At 37.2% G+C, this 23,862-nt stretch overlaps 1 protein-coding gene across 1 annotated transcript in view; it reads right to left on the bottom strand.

Annotated features, from left to right (window-relative positions):
- Positions 1 to 23,862, bottom strand: part of TENM3 (teneurin transmembrane protein 3) — a 1,441,984-nt gene that overhangs the window by 653,682 nt on the left and 764,440 nt on the right. Inside the window, exon 8 of the mRNA XM_014945587.1 lies at positions 7,808 to 7,965. The gene's annotated coding sequence lies outside the window, so the exon portion shown is untranslated. The remainder of the gene's footprint in view (positions 1 to 7,807; positions 7,966 to 23,862) is intronic.

Raw genomic sequence — 23,862 nt, forward strand, 5'->3', positions numbered from 1 at the left:
ATAAGACAGTAACTGGCCTCCCATGTAGGGCTCAGAACTTCATATACAGTCACTCTGCTTCCACCAGGTACCTGAAAAGGTTCCTGCAAAATAGGGATGAAACTTTTTAAAAGACAAATGTAGAAAAAGCCACAGCTACAACTGCCAGTACTGCTTTGTATTGTGATTAAAATGAACCATTTCATTTTCTTTTTGAACGAGTGATTCCAGGCAAAATAAAGCATAATCTTGGGCCAGAGCATTTTAAACCTTGCAAAAAGCATGCGGATGTGTGAATGGGTGGAAAGTGCATTACATAAAGTTTTCATGAAAAATTAAAACTCTTATCTAACAGGAAGGTAGATTATTTCTACATTTTCAGACATAAACACACTTATCTGTGTTTCTTCTGGCCAGCTAAGGGGGGTGGGGAGAGAAAGTCAAGTTGGCAGTGAAGCTTCAGTGCCGGTGGGGAAAGTCAAGTTGGCAGTGAAGCTTCAGTGCTCTCTCTAGATTCTCTTGCTGAATGACCAAATATAAAAGACCTTTTTCTGTGTAAAAAGAGTTTATAGTGCTTTCAGTGGCTTGTACCACTCACCCATGCCCATAGACTACATGTGTTTTCTTTCACATCTCCTGTCCACAGAAATTGACTTGATGTTCTCTTTTCCAATTTCCTTACCAATTCTGGATCATAGAATGCTTTAGGTTGGTTAATTCCAACCCCCTTTCCCTGGGCAGGGACACCTCCCACCGCTCTCTCTAGATTCTCTTGCTGAATGACCAAATATAAAAGACCTTTTTCTGTGTAAAAAGAGTTTATAGTGCTTTCAGTGGCTTGTACCACTCACCCATGCCCATAGACTACATGTGTTTTCTTTCACATCTCCTGTCCACAGAAATTGACTTGATGTTCTCTTTTCCAATTTCCTTACCAATTCTGGATCATAGAATGCTTTAGGGTGGTTAATTCCAACCCCCTGCCCTGGGCAGGGACACCTCCCACCAGACCAGGTTGCTCCAAGCCCCATCCAGCCTGGCCTTGGACACCTCCAGGGATGGGGCAGCCACAGCTTCTCTGGGCAACCTGGGCCAGGCTCTCACCACCCTCACAGCAAAGAACTTCTTCCTAGTATCTTATCTAAATCTCTCCTTTTACAGCTTAAAACCCTTCCCCCTAATGCCATCGCTCCCCTCTCTGATCAAGAGTCCCTCCCTGATTTTACAGTTTAAAAACCTTCCCCCTCGTCCCATCGCTCCCCTCCCTGACCCAGAGTCCCTCCCCATCTCTCCTGGAGCCCCTTGAGGGACTGGAAGGGGCTCTAAGGTCTCTCTGGAGCCTTCTCTTCTCCAGGCTGAACCCCCCAACTCTCTCAGCCTGTCCTCACAGCCAAGATCTCCAGCCCTCTTCTTGGCCACCCTGAATGGCAATCAATTTAACACTGTACTGTCAGTCTGAAAATAAGTTTAATCTTGGCCACCCTGAATGGCAATCAATATAACACTGTACTGTCAGTCTGAAAATAAGTTATTGAAATTTCAATACTGGGCCACCTGTCTGAGAAATCTGGTCTCTCGAGTTGTCCAGTCACAAAGAACAGTTTCAACCGTTTCCATAAATTGCAAGGGATGAATATTTTTGTCCTTTTTCTGCCACAAGGTGTGGTATCGACAATGGGAAAAATAATAACCCTGAACTTCTGCATTCACTTTTTCTTTTTTAAATAACCCCACACAATAATCTAGGCAAGGATATTGATATGAATCTTTGGATATGAATCATAATAGCAGATTTGCACATCAGGTATTTGATTCCATCTCTGAACTCTGAAGCTTCTGCGGTGTGAGTGGCAGCAGGAAATGGCTTTCAAACTCTTCCTAACAGATGGAATAAAATCTGCCAGGTTATTAAATTACCACACAACTATTTTTAGTTTCCATTTCTAAACCCTTTTTCTTCTTTTGTCATATAATATGTCATTGCTAATCAAATTGCAAAAGCATTACTATTTTGAAAAACAGAAGCTTCAACTGGCAGTTTATTATCCTTTGCCCTGAACATTTTCTGTTGCTGCTTTATTTCTCTGCTGAAGCTACGGAGTATTTATACAAATGTGTATATTGCCAGAAAATGGAGAAAGCAAGTCAAAACGAGTTTATCGGAGTTACAGCCATTAAAAATGTTTTACTGATGAATAATTGCAGAGAACCCTTATCTAGACTGCAGTCTCAGATTTAAGACAACTCTTTGCTGAGAGCTAACAAGTAGCAATGCCCTCCTAATCACTATGAAACCAAATGCAAATTCCTCAACTGGCTGTGGTAAACTGTATCAGAAGTGCAATATATTTTATTTTTTGATGAATTGTGCTTAGAAAGAAGAGGAAGCTACTCAACCGTTGGGAAAATTAAACCAATTGTTTCTCTCTCCTGTGAACTCTGTCATAGTGACAGCTTTTCTTAGTGTACAAAGAGTCCTTTGAAGGCAAATTTGCTTGTAATTCAAGTGTTATGGAAAAAAAAATTGCCTCTTTGTTCGCGTCCCGACCTAAACACTTTCCCTCTTCTTACATGAAGTCTATTATTACTATTACAGCTACACTACAGCACAGAAGTGTTGATATATAAGAAAGAGCATTAAAGATTGTTTGATAGTATTATCATAGTAAATACTGTAACGTTGAAAGGAAGTATATTAATTGTAATGTAATTAAGTCAAGTGGCAAATTGTTTTACCGAAGGACACAAACTTCAATGAAGTGAAGAGTCAAACAGCAACTTGCAAATTGATCCTGTATCTGATTTTCAGCAGCGCAGACAATAGTCAGACTTGGATTGAACAGGAAAACGCAACAGAAAGAGAACATGCAACAGAGAGAGATTTAGATGGGAGTGATACTGTACAGCACACCTGCAACTTGTGGTGATTTACATCACTGTCACAAATGCAATGGGAAATAATGAGAAAAGACCCACATTTTAGTCCAGTTCTATTGAATTTCACAATTGAGAAGAAATAGGGTGGGGTTTTTGTTGTTTTTTGGTTGGTTGGTTGTTTTTTTTGAGGCCACTAACCTGACCTACCTTGCTCAGTTACAGACAAGTAAAGGTATCAATGGATGGTGTTTCCCATTTCTCTCCAGAAGGAAACCACACACACGTCTCCATTTAGGCATGGAACCTGCTGAACCTTTTCCAGTCAGACATGTAAACAGGGAAATAACTTATTTACAGCTACTGGGAAATCATTCCTTATTGCAAAACGGACAATGAGGAATGATTTTGCAGTAGCTGTAAACATCATGCATTGTAAGATATAACTTCATGGTTTTTGCTACCTATGTCACATAACCAATGAAAATGCAGAATAATATTAGAACTCATTACTTGTTTCTACATCTCAAACTATTTACAGTATCTTTGATTTTATCCTATATAATAGGAGCTCTCACAGGCCCGTGTTTTGTCTTCTTCCTATTGACTTGTCCTTTGATAATCAGGGAAAAAAAGATCGTGGAAAATACAATTTTTTTAACAAAACAATTAGTCTGGAAGATGAATCTGAAAGGTTTTATGAATGAGGCAACTTCTGAAAAGTTGTCAATATGGAAGAATGGGAAGAAGAAAAATTGTGCTTTCAAAAGGTAAAGGTAATAACTAAGCCTTCACTAAATGCAAGGCTCCTAGGTGACAGCAGTTTCACAAAGGTCTTACTTGCAAAGTCGTACACTAATTCAGTCCAATGAAAAGAAAGAATTTAGGGAATACTTGTTCCTCAGAGCTGTATGTGTTCTTTTTATTTTAGAAAAAATGGCATCAAAATAGCATCCTTCAGATCTCCCAGAAACAATTGTCTTTAAAGTTTAATTGCCATCTAAATCTAAATACGACATTAAATAAGAAAATCTCTCTTTTCTGTGATAGCCTTGGCAACGAAATAGTTTATTGGGGGAGTAATTAGGTATGGAAAAAAATTATAATTTGCATTTTTTTCATTTAAAATGTAATATTTTACTGTTATTGCAGTATGGTATTGCATTGTTTAAATTACAGCATAGTAATTCATTCCCGCAGCATTCAGTGGCACTAGGCCTTTGGCCTCTTGCCTAACAATACACTCGACAAGAATTATTACATTGGAATTCACACCCTGTCATGCCTTATTGCTTAATTAAAGCATAACCCTTCATGACATGACAAGCAGTTTGACTGTTACCATAATAGATGATTATCCCACCTGACATATTTTAGTTTTACAATCTATTCTTTTTTGTACATGCACTGAAAGTTATCAGAACAAATACACATGTGTTTCTTTATCTCTAGAGTGGGAAGAATTGGTTTAGGAAGAGTAGCTAAGAACACAAGGTCTTATTTTTTGTTATAGCTTTTCCTTAAGTAAACTTGGGCTTTTTAGCTTCGTTTTGCCTCAGTGATTAATTCCTGCAAATATTTGAGTCTTAGTAATTCTATTAATATCACATTAGCTGGCCACATGGATTTTGTCATACTGCTTACCTACCTAAATGGTAAAACTGTACTATTTTGGTGAATTCTGAATCAGAACTAAACAAAAAATGAGCCTGAGGTTATAGTGTCTTTAAAATTCTAGACAAAAGGTGCCAATTTATTTTTGTTGCAGTTTAGTCATTAGCTATTCTGTGTTCAAAGTAATTCTTAAAACATTTTTCAGGAATGACTCCCTGAGTAACTTTTTTATTAAGATGTCTCCCTCTGTGACATTTCTCTTACTGAAACCTGATAATACAGAAAAGTTCTTTAGTTGTTATTAAAATACATCTGATTGTTAATAAAAATGGACTAGGCAAAATTCTACTTTTGTAAAAGTCAATGGCAAAACTCATTGACTTAAGTGAAACACTTGTCCATGAGACGAAATGGAAAATGCATCAACAGCTATGAAAACACATTTTTAAACATTTTAAAATTCCAGCTTTCCGATTATTTTAATTATCATCAGATATTTTATTAATGCCTTTGTGTGGCCTGAAAGTGTGCCATACAACACAGCTATTTGGCTATTAATAATCTTGACATTTGGTGACTACCAATTCAAAATTAAAGTATGCAAAGTTTTGTGTAAGCAAAAGCCTGGATTTCTCGAGAAGACACACAGCCAAAGCACGCAAAATCTTAACACAGAAGTTATATATACACCATACCCAATAGATATGCTACCAGTTTCATACTTTATCAAGGTGTTATTTAATGAGGTTCCACTGAACTCTGTTTGTCTGCAAGGTGACTGGGGTGTCCCTGGAACTCCACCTCTGCTACAACTATAGATGTGAGGGTGATATAACTGAAACAGCTGCAATCTTTGATCATATGCTGGCAGTTTACATACAGATGCAGAATGTGCAATAAGGGCACACTTTATTAACTTGACGGATGTTCTGTTATTTTACTGGTTCCAAAAGCCAAAGGAGACTCAGCTCCACCACGTTACCCTGAGAATAATTTATTGTTGTGGCTATTCAAAATGAAATACCATCATTAATATCAAATTGATTATCATAAGCAAGAAGCACACATTGTCCTCAGTTGATCTAACATTTGCTATGCTCTAGCTGGAGCTATTATTTTGAATTAACACAAACCATATTTTAACTACAGTTTAAAACAGCTGCCAACACTCCGAATACATGCATATGTTTCCTGTTAATAGATATTTCCACATATACACAGTCTAGCAAAACCTTATGGTGCGCTTTTACCATTTCATAAGTATGAAAATACACAAATTCTGAAGGCATGATAGTAAAGTTAGATGTCAAAAGACTGGTGGCTGCATTATGTTGTACAGAAGCATCTTTGTTCTCTTTAAGAAGTTAAAACATTTTAGCTCTACCAAACTGTTCAGGTTTTAAACAGTTCAGCTTTATCAAAGTAGCCAAATCCCAGTAACTATTCTTTCCACATGCCCAGCAATAAAGAGGAAAAAAAAATATCTAATACCTAGATGTTATGTCTCCATACATGCAATATGGAAATAACAGTAACATTACAAGCTATAGGCAAATATAAAAGTTTGCAATGAGTTACTCTGGCCAAAGAGTTATACCACAAAGAAGAGGAAAGTACATTCTCATAAAGATATACTAGTAGTTTTGCACTAATCCTAAGAGTATGAAGTTATTCTAGATATGGACTGCATTCAGAAGCCACCTTTCTTATACTTTATTTCCCATTTTTTTCCCCTAGTCTCTGCTTATATCTCTGTACTCTAAATTTAAAGTTCTGTTTCATTTTGTCCACCTATTTTTAATGGAAGAACTACAAAGGCCTACACTCCAAGTCCTTCTGCTCCCATACCCTGTTTGCTTTCTTCTGTAGTCCTGCACAGGAAATACACATTTTCATAACCTTGTTGGACACAAAGGGGATGTTGCAGTGTCAGCACACTGCTTTGATGGGACCTCTCTGCCCAGCACCTGCCTTACACAATCTTGGTCTTAGTTTTCCACTCAATCCCTTTCTCTAGGGATTTCGTGCTGCAGTTGAGGAGTAAAGCATCCCAGAAGTTAAACAGTCCCTAGTCGACGCACAGTTTTATATATATATACATATATTCATGTTTGTAGATCTGTTCACATTTCATCCATATACAAACAGCTAGATCTGCTTCTATTCCAGATTTAAGGATATGTCCATAAACACTTATAGATCTTCTCCAGTGTGGATATTCCCCAAGGAAGTGTAACTCCGCTAGCTCTCAAGCTGAGCACCACCAGTTAAACCGTTTTTAGCATCATAAAATACCATCTCTGAAATACATTCAGATCCCCTCCCACCTTGAATGCTTCCCACTTCTAGAAAAGTATAAATAACCAGGTAACTATAAAATGTAAACACTAAAATCAGATTTCTTTCATGGAAGTCTGATGGTGATTTCAAGCACTCTGTTTTCACTGAAATTTGTCATGAGTCACCAGAAATTAAAATGAACTTATTTATTCCTTATTTATAACTTTAAAGTGTTCAGAGTTATCCAGACAGTCAAACAAAATTGTGGTCAGACAAAAACTAATTTCCAAGACTGAGTAAATTAGTATTACACCCTGGATTAACGTTTAAACACAAATCTTTATGTAGGCATGTTTGGCCCCATTTCCAGTTTATTCCCCCTTGACTACTTCTAGTACTTCTTATATACCATTTTCAAAGTAATTCCTCTACCAAATATCTCTGATACGTTCAAGCACCTCTTGTTGGTTAATCTCCATCCACCATGTTCTTATCAGTATTTTTTTTTTGTTTTAATGGACTTCAGCTCAGATGAGAACACTGGACTTCATTCAATGACTTCAGTGACTTCATCTTAACTGACTCCAGAATAATGTAGAGTTAAATTAAACGCAAAGGAAAGTTCATTATTGAAGTACTCAATTAAATCCTAGAAATAAATAATTGCTTAATAAATAGTATAAAATCTGTGCTTCCAACTGTGGGTCAAAATTAAGAAAACACTTAGAGATAAAACACCATTCACACAGTGAAATATCTTAATACCAAATAACTTCTGTTCAGAAAGTATATATTTCTATGCCACACTGTGATCCAAAGCATTGCCCACTGACCTTTAAGGTATTCTTGTTTTTGAATAGTGAATACCATGTCATTGTTCAACCGTACATGACTGAATTAAAAGTGCTAATTTTTGTAGTAAAACAAATGTTACATCTAAAACCTGAAGAGACGAGTTGACACCCATGGTAATAAATGTGCAATAGTTCTGCAAGATTTTCCCCCTCAGGAAAATAAGATGACAGCAAAATACTTTTCTTATGTTGGTTTGTTCTCCTACCTTTTCTGATGAGTTGGCTGCAGAAAAACGTAGAAGTGGAAAGCTCAATTAGTGTAATTTATGTATCCTTGGATGTCAATCATTACTGTGGAGAGGTGGGACTTTCAGGATCTCTGTGCATTAATTAAAAGCTCATCTCAGAAGAGTAGTCATTACACCTAAGGACCAAAAATAAGTTTTAATTAGAGTCAAGAAGACAGTATGTCATCTACTTATAAAATTAGTTCTTTAGTTAAAAAATGAACAGCTATGGGACATTATTAGTAACAATGCAAAGGGCACAAATCTCTTGCTTAAACTTTACTTCAGAATAAAATAAAAAAAAGTATTTTCACATATATAAGTCTGTCCTGAAAAACTGGATAAATTCTGTAATAGCTTGTGGACACCATTCAAACATCCACCAGGCTGTATGAATATCAACATGATTGTTGAGGATTGGAGTAGATCATCTCCAGAGGTCCCTTCCAACCTCATATCATTCTGTGATTATTAGACTCTTCACAAATTATTGATGCTGAGCTGATGTTGAGAGAAAGCTTTTACACAGCTGAAATGAGGTTGTATTTCTCACTCATAACTAGGGTTGGGTTTTTTCGGTCCAATCTATCTTGTATGTACATCTTGTATCACGTATGTAATAGGAAAACCAACACCAACTCAGCAAAAGGGGTGAATGGGCTTGTACAACACACCAGTTTCGTACAATAATACAATACGTAGGGAGTTGTTGGCTGGCCTTCAACATGTCAAGGCCCAGGAGAGGTTAAAAACTAGCTGGGTTAACTGGTGTCAGCTGCCTGAGAGTGCTTTGCTGGTGGCATGACTTATCTGAGGACAATCAAATATTCTGCCTGGGACTCAGTGGGGAAATAATGTATAAATAATTGATTATAGCATTTATAAATTAAAGGAAGGAAAACACATTTAAAAAGCTAGCCTGGAAAATAAACATGTCAGCTAATAACTCAGGCGTGAAAAGAGGTAAAATTTAGAGAAGAAAGAAATTTCTTGTTCTCTAGCTCGTTTGTCAATAGTTGAAATAAGAAATATAATGAAAATGTAAATAACTTGTTTGTCAATAGTTGAAATAAGAAATATAATGAACTAAAAAAAAAGCAAAACAACACACAGACCCCTCTAGGAAAGATTAGACAAGAAAAAAAAATTCAACTTCCAATATGGAAATAGGCAAGAAAAAATACTCAAAAATGGGATTTAAGTGTTCCGAATATTGTAGCTTATTGAAGGACTGAAGCTAACATATACATTACATGATGAATTGAAAAAAAAAATCAACTTGTAATATGGAAATAGGCAAGAAAAAATACTCAAAAATGGGATTTAATTGTTCTGAATATCGTAGCTTATTGAAGGACTGAAGCTAACATATACATTACATGATGAATTAATAATAATTATAAAGGTTATTGCACAGAAAAAGAGCAGAATGGGAAGGCATGTCAAAAGGAGGAAAAGATTTACTATGCATCCAAGAATAGCAGAACACATGCTATGACCTTCTTCATTGTGATTATATTTCATGGTCTTTTACTCAGGTATCTGTAAACACCTTTAAGAGACAGATATTTTTCTCAAACAAGTGTTTGAGAAACACAAGCTATAACTTTCCTACCTAATCAATATACCTGAGGGTAATGAAAACTCACAGCAAAAACAACAACAACAAAAAAGCTGTAGCTATTGCTGGTAGATTGTTTGAATTGTTTGTTTTTATTTTTTTTTTTTTTAAAAATATGTGTATTGAAAGTAATACTATAGTGAAGGAGAAATCACTCTTTTAATGAATTCAGAAAAATATGAAAATAATTTATGTTAATGTCATTAATAAATATTTCTAATAATTCTTGCCCAAATGCTTTCTCACCTCTCGTTCCAGCCAGGAATTGTTTGATAAACAACAGATATAGAAGCACTCTCCAGGATTTGCTGACTAGGAATATTATTGTCTTTACTAGAAGATTTCGGTGTGTAGGTGGAATATCAGACCATCAGATACGATGGCAGTACACACCAATACATTCTTGAGAGCGTTAGCACCAAAACTTGTATTTTAAAGGTTCAACTTTTTTCTGTTATTTGTAACTGAGGTATTTCAGTACAAAAGAGAATATTTCCTACTGCTATGGATATATGGATATTTCTAAACCAGATATCTACTCCTCCGTAGACCTAAGTTATCTTTTACATGATGACAGATTTCAGGAAAGGACATGTTTAATATTGACTGCTACCACGGGTATGTATTTTTAAATGGAAAGGGAAAGGAATTTATTATCCAGGGTTTGTCACTTTTATTCTCTTAACTGAAGCAAAGTACCAAGTGTTGTTATCAGCAGTCTCCTGCTAGTCATATTTAGCACATTTCTTGTCAGCTGCTTCTCTTGATTAAGAGGATGGCAGAGATAATAGACACACTAAACTCCAGAACAGACAGAGCATCTTTGTTCCCCTAAACAACGATATGAATTTTAGAAGGGTTTAATTTGCTGCTATCCCCAAGGGACGATGTCAAGGACTGAACCAGAGGACCGCTCGCGAAGTACAGATTGCATGTTAGCAGCATGGTGCCTTCTCAGCCCTTTACTTCACATTTCCCAGTTTGCCTCTTCTGAGCTCACACTCTGGTAGGCTGCTTTGGAAGCCAGCCATAAAAGAAGCCAACTCAGACAATAAAATCTGGATGATCCACTGAACTGTGACTGAGATTTGTGACCTGCCTTCAAGTGAATCATATTCGACAACAAGACTTCTTACAAGCGGCTCTCACAGAGAGCCTGGCAGAATGTCAACACAGTCGTGCTAAATATTCCACACAAAACTTGCCGAGAACCACATGGTATCATGTATTAGCATTAAAATAACTTGTAAAGCTAGATGAATTCACATGAAAAGGATAATAAAAACAGGGCAATTCCAAAACGCTTCTTAACAATGAAGAGTGTGATACAGCAATTACATTGCACAGACAATCAGAAAGAGGACCAAGACTAAAATTACTTCAGGGACTCTCCTGGCCAACTCTGAAGCCTTTATTGAAGGTTGAAAGTTTGAACTCTTGTCCAAAATTTCCTCAGTGGTGAACAGAGAAAGGGAAAGGCATCTCCAGAGATTAAACCTAACTTAAGAGAGCTTCTATCTTTCCACTCATTATGGGAGGAGTACCGAGGCACCTAACTTGGGCACGTTAGTGAGTACTTGTATTTACTTGCAATTAATCTACATCCTATAGTCTGATTTTCAGAGGTGCCAAGTAATTAAATTTCAGTGTAACATTAACATCTAAACTTGCAGATGTCATTTCCTTGTGTTATTTCCTCTGGTTAAAGATAAACTAACAGTTCAACGCAATTTCTGGGAGTTTCCTACAAGAAGAAAACTTAGGTGTGGTCAAAGCTGAGGAACATATGGCATAAATACTTGTCATCCAATCTAGAAACAGACTATGGGTTTGGAATTTGAGGACCATAGGCCATTCTTTGTACACTGACGGAATATCAAACTGATTACTCTTGAAAAACACTATAAGAATCTAAAATTAAAGTTGAATATCATTATGCTCATGAAAGGAGTGGACATAAGCCAATAAACATAATATCTAGCTTTTAACCTCTATTAACATTTGTCATCTTCAGCATTTTCTGCTGAAATGGTAGTGATGCAAGATAAATATTTCTGTAAGAAATATATAAAAGTTTATAAGACGGCATTGGAAAATATAAAACTATAAAGAAAATCAAATGTAAATTTAAATGAAATTTAGTAATAGCAAAACAGAACACAAAGCAATTTCTCCATGGCCAGCACTGTCTATGATCAAGCCCTTTTCCTGAAACCCATCCATTTATCATACAGCATTGGAGTCACTTTGAAAGTGATTCCTTTGTAGTCAGCAACACCCAGATTGCGGATGGAAGTTATTAATCAGACAGCAGTACCACAATGTTTTCTACTGTCAAGAAAACAACCACTGCTGACTCTAATGAATAACAGAAGAGTTTGTTTTAAATTAGGATGCACCTGTATGTGATAACTTTGGTTTCAGCATTTTGCTGCCTCATTTTGCTACCCAATTAGCCCTTCCATTTGTCAACTTTTTCTTTTCTTTCCTAATCTCAACTTCTGTGTTAGTTGGTAGGAAATGTGACAAAAGAAATTGTATCTAAGTTTTTATTTTCTTCATTATCAATTGGGAAATTTTTGTTTTTGATTACATGATTACATTGTTATGAAATAAAGAAATTAAGAACATTATGTTATTATTCTTATATTATTGTATTCTTACAATATTAACATGTTTATTAATTGTGGAGGACAAAGGAGATATCCATAAAAATCAAAGAACTTAAAGTGTTTATGAAATCTGGCTGACTGATATTCTGGCTTGCTGGATAAACTTTGATAACAAAAAAATTATCACAGATAAAACATAATATGGAAATACCAAGAATTATGAAGAGAGAACTAGAAAATCTACTAATTGAAAAATTTCTGTCTCTCTGATTTCAGCTAGATTAACAGACTTCTTTTCCTTTTTGGAATTTTATGATCAAAATGATATTAAAACGTTAACAAGTACCATGTAATCAGGTAGGTATTAACCCAGCACTGGAAAAAAAAATCAATGCAAGACAGACTGAGAAAGCAACAAGGTTGTATAGAAACACTAGAAATTATATATGAAGTAGATTGGCTTTGCTAAACGTGAGAGAATAATATGCTTTAAGCAACGGGTGATGCTTATTTGTACACAGTCATGCTGCTCTGTCCCACTGACCTGGGCAAGAGAATCTATTACGATCTTCAACTTTTTCTGTACTTGTGATATGTTTCTGCAGGGAACAGATTACATATATCTTTATAGGGAGATATTCTTTGCAACTTTGATCTTTGTCACAAAACATTACAGGAATGTTTCATTGAGACAACATCCAAATTTACAGTTGGCCTTGCAAGGTTCCCCCTATAAAAAAAAAGGGGCACAGTGTCCTAGGATCAGGAATAAGGACAGTAAAATAAGAGGAAACAGAATATTCTCTCTGGAGAAACACTTTTAAAGGATGTGTAAATGATGCACAAAGCACTGACTGGCTTGAAGCTGGGGGAAGAATTTGATAGTTGTGATATAAAGTTAGTTCAACCACCAGATTCAACCCTGCAGAAGTGTTGGTAAGTTCTGTTGCTTGAGAGACAAGCGTGCAGGACAGGCTGGGAAAGAGACCACAGGTGCAGCCTGCCCCTGGACTGTCACAGCAATAAATAAGGTTATCTGTCATGATCAAGCCATCTGGAGAAGTACTTTACATGGCCCTGAATAGATGCCACACGTTTATTTAAGGTTACAAAAAGTGCTCAAAATAACATTGCTTTGGTAAGGAATAGTTTTTGTCCTATAATTAAAGGCAGTGTCACAGTAAACGTGCATGTAAAAATCATAGGGAGAATATTAAGGGTATTTTGGTATTATTGATTTATAAGTGACATTACGCAACATTAAAAAAGAAAAACAAATGACAGTTCAAAATGCTGGATAGAGCAGCTCTGGCAGAGGCTTTTAGTCTAGAACCGAAAGCAGTGATCCAGCTACCTCTGTCTGGATATTTTATTCCATTTTACAGAAGTTACTTAAAGGAGAGGCCAGTTACCTCATCATGTATCAACAAGTCATATTGTAAGAAAAATAATAATCTACCTGCAAGCAGCAAGTTCACAACAAAAAAAAAAATAAATGCCCCATCTATCTTCTTTTTTCTTGCTAGCAAGGTATATATTTAAGCTTTACAATTAAGGGTATATATGTGAATCCAGCTGATCATGGCATGATCTGCTAGATAAAAACTAAATTAAAACTGGAAAAATCAGGATCTGGATTTATATGTAGCCTTGCCCTACAGAAGCCCTTCTGCTGCAGAACACAAAAGCTACATTACAGTACTTTTTTTTCAGAAATCTGAATAATCATTACATATATTTTTCTAGTGCTACCTCTTTGAATAATCTTTAACATAACACACCCTTGGCATGCTTCCTAAATATCACAATGGAAAAATAAACAACAGATGTAATTTCTTTTCTGAGAAGCAGACAGGTAGATTAAGATATATAACATATTACTCTGATAGTCTACACCACATGCAAGTGAAACCAGCACTGAAATTAATTCCAGTTCCTTTGTTTTTATCCCTTACAACCTCCCTGCTGATAGCCTCAAAACCCCCATACTTCTACATATATAAAACATAAGTGACCAGAACATATTTGGTACTTTGAGAAAGATCTACTTGGTACCTGTTCTCCGCTCCCCTTCTCACACTCCACTACAAAAAGCTTCTGTGGCAGCATTTTTATCTCTAATCATAAGGTTGGTGCAGCCCCAACTATGCACTCAAAAAAGGTAGCTGCAACACCAACATTTGTGGGCTGCAACATATAGGACTTATTAACACAGCATCAAATCACAATTTTTAGCTTAAACTTTACCTGTTTGGCTAAGAATCATAAAATCATCTTGGTTAGAAGAAGCTTTTGAGATCACCAAATCCAACATAAGAAAAGTCACTGCTACTTACCCTCAGTGGCTCCCACAGACACAAAGAGAACCTCCTCAGAGATGATTTTCTAACAGATGAATAAGCCTTCACTATAAATATAATGCCTTCAAACATAAAATTCCCCCCTCCCCAGCTTTAGAGTTCAGGATGAAGCTCAACTGAACAAAAGAATCAGACCTGACGTGTTTCCTGGCTTTATAATCAAAGAGAAGACCAATCAAGGCCATCACAGGTGTTCTGTGTTACTAGTTAGCCCCCTTGAATCATTTCACCTGCTGTTGGAGCACCACCTTAACAACACTAAGGCAGAAAAGAGTAATACATTAGCACCTTCCCACTTGGGTTGGCTGGCTGATGTATTAAGGGGAGGAAAGAAAAGACCTTATTAAAGTCACTTCTCTTGATTAGCAACTGCAAGTCAGAGCAGGGTCATATTCTTTGAGTCTTTCTACAAAGCAAAAGAAAAACCTTAACTTTGCAATAGGGTTACTTTTTACAATGTAATGGTATCTCTCTAGACATGGTAGCATTAGGAAGAAATTCTTTCCTGTGAGGGGGGTGAGAGCCTGGCCCAGGTTGCCCAGAGAAGCTGTGGCTGCCCCATCCCTGGAGGGGTTCAAGGCCAGGCTGGATGGGGCTTGGAGCAACCTGGTGTGGTGGGAGGTGTCAACCCAACCTGGTCAGGGCAGGGGATGGGACTGGATGGTCTTTAAGGACCCTTCTAACCCAAACTATTCTATGATACTCTAGTACTGTGGTTGCATCAGGCTTTAACTATTTAGAACTGCACTATTAATTTATAACTGTAATGGGTGCTATAAAATCATGGTCAGTTGGGAAAAATTAAACTGTTGCTTGTCTATACCAGCTGGGAGAATTAAAAATCAGACAAGCCTTTACTAATTCCTGTGGATTTTTGAGCAACCTGATACATGACTAAGAAAGACCAAGTCATTACAAGAGCTGTATTACAGTTTGTGGAGTGAGGTCTATAAAATCTGGACTATGTGACAGAAAAATGTTTAATGGCAATAAATTCTTTTTTGAAAGCGGGAAAAAAAAAAGCCTTTTTCTTTTAAAATGAATCTGGAGTCATGAAGAAGTTTGTGCTTATTTTAGCTTTTTTTGACTTCCTATAGTTGATAAACTTGGTCACAGCCCAAAGTCAAACTGGAACTTGTTAACTGTATGTCTTTTTAGCACCAGTACTTAGTGGTAAAAGATTTTTCTGAAGGCTTGGAAAAGCAGATAAAATTGTCATCAGCCTAATCTTGTAACAGTCTTCGAGTTGAAGGCAGCAGCCGCTTTTATAACTGTATCTGAGTTGCTGCCAATCAAGTACCACACTTCTGCTTTGGAGGCTGCCCCAGCTCCATAAGTCATGGTTAAGGATCACATGGCTGCCATCCCTGTTGCAAAGGAGTCATGTGGGCAGAGAATATTCACTAGAAAGTCAATGTTTTATTTTCCGTATGCTGTTTTTTGTGTATTTCTCTGTGTCTAGACAATGTGGTTAAACATCCAGTTCGCACTACAGATTTAAAGCTGAATGACGACGGTGAAATTGCCCTTTTAGCCAAGCAATGGTCTGTCAGAGTATCTGCTCCTTCTCAGCACTGGAGTCAACTTTGTAAACTTCCTTCTCAGAGAAGCAAAATAAAAATAGCCTAATAGGGTGTTCAGTCTAACTAAACCAAAGCAACGGCAGCATACTTGTACACCAGAAGAGTAAAATAAAAAGTAAATAAAATGCATGCAAAATTCAGCTTTTTATTTGCATCAAAGTGCAAAGCCATAATGAAAAAAAGAGAATTTATCTTTCATTGCCTTTACCCAATGGCTCACAGCACGTGTGTGCGTGACATGGCTTCTGCTCACTGTACATTACTACGGAGAGTGATTCCAAAACTAAACTTTTTGCTGCTAATTCTATTAGGCTGGCTTGATTTCTGCTTAAAAATACCTATGCATGTATTTATTATTACTGTTCCTCTTATTCAACCACTATCCAAGTCAACAGAGTGATCTTCATTGAGACAGCTTGTATTTATCACACTTCATGTACTTAAATCGTATGTCACCCAATTAAGTGAAGTCCAAGGAAATTCTTGATTGATTCTGAAGTTAACCATATGGTTAGCTAGCAAGTCAGCAGAATCTAAATTAATTACCAAATCCACTTTTATGTAATTATTATTAAATAATATCGTTTTAATGTTTGTTTTCTGTCGTCTTTGGTGGGCTTAAAATGGCAATGGTAATTTGCTGGTCACGTACTCTAACCAAAGCCCATCAACATGTTCAAAAAGGGCACAAATCCCAAAATAGTTCACAGAGATTGTTTTATGACAGCTAGAGTGAAGTAAAGCATGACTATGACATTATGTCATCCTGTATCTTTTATTGAAATTCTAAGAAGTGAAAACAAGCTGTTCCTTGCTTTATGCCCCTTTCCTCCAGAATAAGGGTAAGGGCAGGGAAAAAAATAAACCTAAGATTTTTCACAACAACCCTTAACCACTTCCACTCGCTTCTTTCTCTGACATGAGCAGGAAAAGCTCAAACCAAACTAAAACAAAATTGAAGGAGTAATACTACAGTTGTACAAGCAAACTCTCAGAAATGAGATTTTTCTTTCTTGGGCATCTGCATTTTGATATATTCTGTATTTGCATGATCATATACTGGTTCTCCCCAGCTCTTCTGCCTCACTGAGCAAGGAATGTGCTCTGGGCATGAATGAGGATCCCTTAGTGAAGGGCGCTGCCACCGAGGAGACCCCTCCTGTATTTCTGGTACAAGTTACAAAAGGGGTAATAAGTAAAGCAGATGTTATCATAAGGGCTTTTTAAATTAATTAAACTATTGCTATGCAGAAATAGATTCTACATCCTATTATAGACTTCCTAAAGGATACTGCACATCCCCCAACAGGTATTTCTCACAGCTGGTACCAAGTGGTGTATTCCCTGGTTTTGGGACCATGAAGCTGACTAGAGACTTTGTCACCTACCTGAAGAATGATGAACATTCGCAAATTCAAACATTAATGTGGCTGTAATAGTAAGCAGTGTCATGAGACACATAAAGACCTACATGATGCTGATTTTCCCCCTCAAATAGGGATCAGAATCTTAAATTTTGTACTCAGATCAGTGGATTCTTTTACGGTAGTCCCTATGTTTGATTGACACTGAGGATTTTAGGCTTAGCCTTGTAATAATGTGACTTCTGGGATTTCTGACTCTCGCCGAAGTTTTTAACTCCAAGCTAGGTGCTTAAAATTCTCAGCTGAATATTTTTATCTGTGAGGCAGGCAAAAGGGAAGCATTACCTTCTCACTAGTATGGATAGATAGACTCTCAACACTGATCTATATAGATCAAGACGGAGTATATGTACCACTAGCAGAAGAGCATGAGATACGTACTAAAATACCAAGGTTTTATGGGGCCAGTTTCCTGTGCAATGGCTTCAGAATCAAAGTAGCAGCACACACACTCGGCCACATGGGCACAGAGAAGACCCTATTCATAAAACCATAGAGAACTTGAGAACTTCTGAGCACAGCAGTTTCTGAAGTGTGAAGAATCTATACTAGGATACTGTGAATCCCTTCTCTTTGCTCCCCGACTCTTCTCCTCAGCCCCATCCCTCTGTGCCAACTCCTAGGAAAAATATAGATAATAACCTCCTACCCCATAGGTGGGGTTTGCAATTAAATTAATAATAATGTGTGAAACATACAGTAGTGGTGAGCACCACACAGAAGCTCTGGCAGAAAGTAATAACTGTACTAAGAACTGTGCACAGTCAAAAATGCCCGGGGCCGCTCTTTGTGCCAGGATGGTCCAAAAAAATATCAAAAAGCTATTTGGTCATCCCAGCCTCTCCTGTGGTCTGACTAAAGAAGGATCTGGAAAAAATAGGATGGAATCACGTAGCTAAAGACTGTAGGATACGGTATGTAGAAAACATCTAGCTAAAATTTACATGGACAAACTTAATTCTGGTATTTGTAACTCCTGATCACTTGAGTTTGGAACATTAAGGTTCTTTTGTTGGATGTATTTATCTAAAAGATAGATTGTTGTGTTTGTTTTGTTGTTTTTTTTTTTTAAATACAGACTTCACTAGGTAATGAGCTTTTTGGGAAAGGTACAGTCAAGAAACAATTCAGCAAAGAAATACAGACTTCACTAGGTGATGAGCTTTTTGGAAAAGGTACAGTCAAGAAACAATTCAGCAAAGAACTTAAAATACCTTCAAGCTCATGAGCAATAACATTTTTCATGGACTTCTCAATACTGCAACTTCGTCAAATATCTTTAAGCTCATGAGCAATAACATTTTTTCATGGACTTCTCAATACTGCAACTTCAATTTATGTATATATTTAAGCAACCTAATAACTGAAGCCTGAAGAAGAGCAGTTCCCTGCTGCACTGGTTTTATCCTAGGCAAGAGATGCCAGTAGAAGAAGGAAATGGAAAGAGAGGTTATTGGTATTTCCTAGTGCTGCTCATACTGAGAGAAGGCAAGAGATGCCAGTAGAAGGAAATGGAAAGAGAGGTTATTGGTATTTTGTTGTGTACTTAGGCAAACAAACAAAAAATAAAATCCAGAAATTATGAGTACACTGAAATGATCTTTTGGAAAGCAAGAAATGGAACACAAGATGACAAGCATAAAGACATGCCTCAAAATTTATTTTCTAATTAAACATATAGTTTCAGCTGAATAAGTAACACTACATCTGTATTTCAGAGGTTGGATGTAAATGAAAGTACATTTACATTCCAAATAAACCCAAATAAGAATAAATATTGAAAAAAATAGCAAAAAGTTTGTGCAATGCTAGTCACACTTCATACCTACGTGAATCAGGGACCTACAGAAACTTCTAATTTCATTTCTGTCTCTGAATTCCCTTAGTCTTGGGGATGAAAATTTGGATAGACGCTCTTGAAAAAATGTTTAATTTCTGGCTGTTCCTCATCTTAACAAAATAACGGCTTTTATTTTTTATAATATATTGAAAAAGAAGGAAAGCACAAATGACTTGTGGAAACACAGCACTTGGGTAAAACAGTAATAACATTCCTGTTTGCTCTGAATAATTTGAAGTGAGGCTTTGTGCTTTTCTTGATTTCCATGACATTTAATGCCTTTCCTGTACCTGCTTGTACAAAGCAGAATTTTACCCAAGTAGGTTGTTTGTCTGTCCCAGCACCCAGCATCCTGCAGTGACTCCAGAGGCAGCTTGGGGCTGTCTGGATCTTGCAGAGCTTCCTTAGGCACATGATCTGTGCAGCAGAGAAACACTAGGATTTCACAGAAGCACAGAATGATAGAATGCTATGGGGTTGGAAGGGACCTCTGGAGATCATCCAGTCCAACCCCCTGCCAGAGCAGGTCCATCCAGAGCAGGCTGCACAGGAACGTGTCCAGGTGGGTTTGGAATGTCTCCAGATACTCCACCACCTCCCTGGGCAGCCTGTCCCAGGGCTCTGCCACCGTCACAATAAAGAGGTTCCTCCTCATGTTTAGATGGAACTTCTTATGTTCCAATTTGTGCCCGTTTCCTATCGTCCTGTCACTGGGCACCACTGAAAAAAGACTGGCCCTACCTTCTTGACACCCACCCCTTAATTATTTATAGGTGTTGATCAGATCCCCCCTCAGTCTTCTCTTCTTCAGACTAAAAAGACCCAAGACCCTCAGCTTTTTCTTCTAAGGGAGATATTCGAGTCCCCTCATCATCTTTGTAGCCTACATTTGTAGGTCTTGAAAGTACTACGTACATTTGCGATGTTCTGTGTTAAATGTTAACAGATGGACACTACATTTTGTTCAAAAGAAAAACAAAAGGTGACAATAATGGATGGTACATTTGCGATGTTCTGTGTTAAATGTTAACAGACGGATGCTACATTTTGTTCGAAAGAAAAACAAAAGGTGACAATAATGGATGCACCCAAAACAGAATATAGGCAAATATACAGTAAACCCTCCAGTGTGAAAAATGCATAAAAGATGAATGAATGAAAAAAAGAACCAGCCACATTAAGTGGTGCCTGATACCCTAAGCAGGGCTGTCCCTGAGCTTTCAGATCATCACCTCTAGAAGACAACAGCCCAAAACAGAATAAAGGCAAATATACAGCAAACCCCTCAGTGTAAAACATGCACAAAGGACGAATGAATGCAAAAAAGAACCAGTGCCTGATACCCTAAGCAGGCATGTCCCTGGGCTTTCAGATCATCACCTCTAGAAGACAACAGGGGGGACCTACACCAGTTCAGATGCAATAGTGCACAGTGTCGTGGTGGTGTGTTTCACAGAGAGCACTTCCTCATGCTCCCCAGTTGCCATTCAGATTGTACAACACCCTCCTTAGCCTACAACCAGCCAGCAGGAGTTGTGAGCGGAATCGTAACTAATTTCTAGCTGTTTTCATTCACCCTGGGTACAACCCAGAACGTTTTCCTGCAGGATCCGGTTTTCCAATTAAAGCTACATAAGAAGAAAGAGAAATCCCTCACATTTCCTGTGCTCTGAGATGCTGCATAAGAGCAAATAATAAAAAAAACCCAAAAATATTTAAAAATTATTTACATCTTCGGGAACTGGCAGAAGTGTTGTATCAGTCAAACAACAAGCTTTTACTCACTAGCTGGTGTCGTTCAAACCCATTATATGTCACATCCCACTTGAGCTGATAGAGGTTTATTGACTTGTATAACATCTGGTTGGCATCACTGAATAAAACTGGATATCGTGCAGGTGAGAGAGTTATTTGATGGTCAAAATTCTGATACCTTATTTTTTTAAAAGGCATATAATACATAAGTACTATTGAACTAACCTGGTAAGTTGGCTAAAAATTAATGAAGAAATCAGAGCTCTGTCTGGGTTCCCTCCTTGTTCTGCACACCACTAGGACAGCAGGGCATGATGAATATGTGGAATGTTGCCCTTGCAAAGGAGAGTAGTTGAAAGCACATTGCACAGAGCTACTCATATTCAAAATTCACCCTGCAGCCTGCTTTTTGTATTGGCTTTTCTGGCTGCATTGGCTGAGACTAAGTCTGAAGGCCACTTACTGTCATTTGATTAAGGGTAATCAAATCTGTTGCATTTGATAATATCTAATTCGTAAATAAATCTATCTAATTTATCAAAGACCAGATCTATTAATCAAAACACCATTTTAGTAGCCATTATAAATTCTGTTCTTTAAGTATGTTCAGTTATTTTTGAAAGAGTGACTACTTTAGTATTGTCCATCTAATTTTTTATCTTATTTTACGTGATAACCACAGTAGTAATAGAATCTGTCCTACAATGGTAGCTAAGGTGATACTATTCTTGTCTTTTTTAATTATTAGAGGTCTTTTAAGTTGTGCTGAGAAAGACTACAAGGATATTCGGTGCAGAATGTTACAAGATGGAAAGGTACAGAATCAAAGACTTGCCTGCAGGCACCCAGGCCCCTTGTTACAGCACTTCTTTTTACTCGCACAATTAGAATACTTGTCTAGCCTGATAAGATTTCAGTGCATATCGCATTTATTTCTATTTTATATTTATATCCTGTGACAGCACTATTCGTATGGAATGCACAGGGCTAATTTACTCATGTCCTAATATGAATAAGTTGGTTGATGTCTCTTGTGATAAACTGTTGTGCATTAAAATTCTTCCCCTTCTGTAGGGTTATAATTATACCAATGCGAGAGGACATTGCTGGGATATTTTGACATAGCAGGCACCTTATTTTCTTTATAAGTATTCTAAGGAAAAAATAAATCATTTTAAGGTGGAAAGGGATAAGAGAGAGAAACAAAGAAAACATTGAACACAGTCACAGTAAGTTTAGACTTTCTCACTTTCTTCAAAGCACTATTTCTGCATATAATAACATAAGACTTTGTTCTTCACAAAGTAGTTTTCAGTTATCTGAAAATATATGTTCTAGTAGTATGTTCAAAAAAAGAATATAATGGACAGTAAGTTTCTGTTAAAAGAATTCTATCAAGGTAAAGAAAGGAAAGAAAGGAAGCTGTACATTGTCAGTATGAGGTGTCATTAGCTGTGGCAGGTCTTTAATTGTCAAAGGCAAGATGACAGAAGCTACTTATATCAGTTTTGTGGACTATTTATATACCAAAGTCATTAGGGCTCTTGAGCTTGTTTTAAAAAAATAAATCTCATCAATGAATTCTCAATTTTTAGGCAGAAAGCATATCCTAAAGCAATTTTGACTCACGTCTGTGACGCATAAGTGAATTAAATCCACCTATAAGAAAAAATTGGGAAATCCCTTTAGGAGAAGAAATACCAGGGTAGCGTAGACGAAGCTAGGAAGGACACAACTGGTTTTTGCTTCTTTCTGTGTAGAAAAAGGTGGAGTTTCCCCTCTCAATGATAGAGTGGTTCGAAAAGCAATTGCAAATGGAAAAATGTTACAGCAACTTAGTGCTACAGTCTGATTGTTTCCTAAAATTGTTGTTTTTCCAGGTTTATGTAATGTTCTATCAACTGCAGAGATGCAAGGTAATTAATTTATGCAGATGGGCCTGGAATTATTGGAAATATGTGGTCGAAGCAATATGTGAACATTAGAGGATGTGTAGTAAAGATTCCTGAAGACGGCTACAAAGCTTTTTTTCTTCTGCTGAGGTAGCTCATATATACAACCTGTATCTTTCTATTAAGAGACAGCACAGAAGAGAAGAGGATAACATGAAAAAGAGGAGCATTTTTCTTTGAACCTCAGAGACTGGGATGCACAAAAGCAAGCGATGTTGGCAGGGAGAATGGGATTTTAGGCTGGGGGGAAGGCAGCATCCAAATCCCGCTATCTTTTTTTGGGGCAACACTCTACACCCCTTCGGGGGGAAACAAACTCCTGAAAAATAGATTCTGCTCTGGAAGGAGGCAGAGGTGTGAACACGGAGAGTCTGAACACAGTCCCCCACACAGGGGGAATGTTCCAGAGGCTTCTGAGCTGTCTTTTAGACACTTTTACAAGAAAAACTTCGATAGACCCCTGGTGTCCTACCCAAGCTGTTACTACAACCACTGAAATAATGAAACCCATTTTATAATCTATAGTTTACAGAGATAAAAGCAAAACAGTTTTCTACAGTAACGTATTTGCATATATACTTACTACTTAGATTATTCTTGTGCTTCTTATATGTGATCCAGCAAGATACCCAAGGAAATAATTATAAGAATGCTGGTGCCTGCATAAATTCCTATTTACTTAGAAGTCAGCAGGCAACCTCCAGATTCAAATTTACACATCCCTGAGCACATGATGTATGTGGAGGGATCAGAATCAAATCAAAGCTCTAAGTCGCGGTATCAGGAATGGCTAAACAAGCCAAGTCTGTTTATCCACCAAAGTTAGGAAGAATGTGTATTAATAATCCAAAACTGAAAGAAACACCATAGAAAATAGATTTTGTTTG

Source organism: Calidris pugnax, unplaced genomic scaffold (assembly GCF_001431845.1).
Source record: "Calidris pugnax isolate Ruff unplaced genomic scaffold, ASM143184v1 scaffold58, whole genome shotgun sequence".
Lineage (NCBI taxonomy): Eukaryota > Metazoa > Chordata > Aves > Charadriiformes > Scolopacidae > Calidris > Calidris pugnax.